Here is a 2664-nt window from a genome sequence, read left to right as displayed (position 1 = left end):
CTGGTACTACACACTCTCCTACTGACTGCTGCTGCAGGTACTACACAGTCTCCTACTGCCTGCTGCTGCTGGTACTACACAGTCTCCTACTGCCTGCTGCTGCTGGTACTACACAGTCTCCTACTGCCTGCTGCTGCTGGTACTACACACTCTCCTACTGCCTGCTGCTGCTGGTACTACACAGTCTCCTACTGCCTGCTGCTGCTGGTACTACACACTCTCCTACTGACTGCTGCTGCAGGTACTACACAGTCTCCTACTGCCTGTTGCTGCTGGTACTACACAGTCTCCTACTGCCTGCTGCTGCTGGTACTACACAGTCTCCTACTGCCTGTTGCTGCTGGTACTACACAGTCTCCTGCTGCCTGCTGCTGCTGGTACTACACAGTCTCCTACTGCCTGCTGCTGCTGGTACTACACAGTCTCCTACTGCCTGCTGCTGCTGGTACTACACACTCTCCTACTGACTGCTGCTGCTGGTGGTACTACACAGTCTCCTACTGACTGCTGCTGCTGGTACTACACACTCTCCTACTGCCTGCTGCTGCTGGTACTACACAGTCTCCTACTGCCTGCTGCTGCTGGTACTACACACTCTCCTACTGCCTGCTGCTGCTGGTACTACACAGTCTCCTACTTCCTGCTGCTGCTGGTACTACACACTCTCCTACTGCCTGCTGCTGCTGGTACTACACACTCTCCTACTGCCTGCTGCTGCTGGAACTACACACTCTCCTACTGCCTGTTGCTGCTGGCACTACACACTCTCCTACTGCCTGCTGCTGCTGGTACTACACAGTCTCCTACTGCCTGCTGCTGCTGGTACTACACAGTCTCCTACTGACTGTTGCTGCTGGTACTACACAGTCTCCTACTAACCTTACCCACACACTGGACTGCGTTACAGTCGGTCTCTCATCAAGCCGTTACTGATCAACTAAGAAGAAGGAAGCTGTTGTAAGGCGGGAGGGAAGGTTAGGCAGACACCGAACATCAATTTTTCAGAAGTTGTCTCCTGAGATGAAAGTTGCTGTTTGTCATGTTTCTTGATTCAACAAGTGGAGGATGCTAAACGTTTTTCTCCTAGGCTCCAATGATGGGCTGAGTGGCCAGTCTCCAATTACACAGAGAGCACTTCTCACACGACTGTCCCACTCACAGAGACAACAGCAGCACTTGATGTAGTCGCCCAGCACACCATCACAAGAGCAACAACCTACAAGTTTCCATAGAGCTATAGAGCTATAAGTGCATAACTGAATGGAAATGATGGCAAAATACTTATTTTGCAGGAAAACTGCTCTAAGACTCATCATGGAGGACAATTAGAGCTAACCAACCATTTTAGACATAATTTCAGTTCTAAATGATCTATAACTTACCAAGATTGACCTCACTTGTTTCGTTCTTGTTGTTGTTGTTGTTTAGATTCAGTTACTCGGAACTAAAAGTTCCAAGTAGCATGGGCTGTGGTGAGCCCGTAATTGAGTTCGGTTATTCGCGATAACCTTGTTACTCTGATATTTGGGTTAACGTTTTATATGGAGGTGGGGTTTCCTCCTTTTTCCCTGTTTCTTTTTCGCTTCTGTTTTAGTCGTGTTTTAATAACATCATCTTGGTGGCGGATGTAGGTGCAGAATGTTCACTAGTGAGTCCCATTCCTCAACGGCTTTCCTAATCATTGTAACGGCTGTGGAATGTGCTACTAATGCAGCTGCTGTCGTTGGATTACTGTTTAGTTTGATGTGTAGAGAAGTTTGGAGAGAGAGGAGAGAGGTGGGCTTATCTTGAGGTTATTTTGAGACGATTTCGGTGCTTAGGGTCCCCGAGGCCCGGTCCTCGACCAGGCCTCCTTTTTGTTACACACCCCCGAGGAAGCAGCCCGTAGCAGCTGTCTAACTTCCAGGTACCTATTTACTACTAGTTGAACAGGTACATCAGAGTGAAAGAAACTCAGCCCATTTGTTTCCACTTCCACTGGAAATCGAACCCGGAACCTCAGGACTACGAATCCGAAGCGCTGTCCACTCAGGTGTTAGGCCCCAAAAGAACACCTTGCAGCGGTGGGATTCGAACCCACGCCTCCGAAGAGACTGGTGCCTTAAACCAGCGCCTTAGACCGCTCGGCCACGCTACATACTAGACGAAGGGTCTGACGAAGGTCCAGGACGAGTAGAAACATCGTCACTTTCATTTCAGGTGTGTTAAAATTATTAGTTTTTACCCAAGTTTTTGCCACGTGTTTCCTACACTTTCTTATAATATGAACGAGACTAAAAAGAGAACGGGCTCCCATGAATTAAATTCCCCTTAAGTATTTGTTCTCCCTTCTCCCGTGGCAAAAAAAAAGTGCGTAGAATTACGTAATTATGATCAAGAACTTAATAATTTTCAATTTAAATTCATAAGAACGAATTTCTTTTTAATTTTTATGAAACATTTTACACTGTGGAAGAAGCTCCTCCAAGTTGGTCTGCAGATTAAGAGTTAAGACACTTTGCTAAAAGGTTGTGAGAACAATGTCGAGAGCGGCTCTACAAGAGAAGAGGGAGACATGAATCAATCATCACATAAAACAGCCCATCACTGCTCGGTCTTTGTAAGGCAAAGGGAAAAGTGTTTGCGCTGGGTATCAGTGTTAAAAACATTTTGGTGACGTGGGAT

The 2664-nt window shown here is 47.1% G+C and overlaps 1 non-coding gene across 1 annotated transcript; it reads right to left on the bottom strand.

Moving 5' to 3' along the window:
- Positions 1-2055: 2055 nt before the first annotated feature.
- TRNAL-AAG (transfer RNA leucine (anticodon AAG)) lies at positions 2056-2137 on the bottom strand. Its single transcript has one exon. It is a non-coding gene; the product is annotated as a tRNA-Leu (tRNA).
- Positions 2138-2664: the final 527 nt, after the last annotated feature.

This window comes from Procambarus clarkii, chromosome 64, assembly GCF_040958095.1.
Source record: "Procambarus clarkii isolate CNS0578487 chromosome 64, FALCON_Pclarkii_2.0, whole genome shotgun sequence".
NCBI classification, from domain to species: Eukaryota; Metazoa; Arthropoda; class Malacostraca; order Decapoda; family Cambaridae; genus Procambarus; species Procambarus clarkii.
Note: the sequence above shows the minus strand (reverse complement) of the source record. Positions and strands in the feature narration are given on the sequence as shown.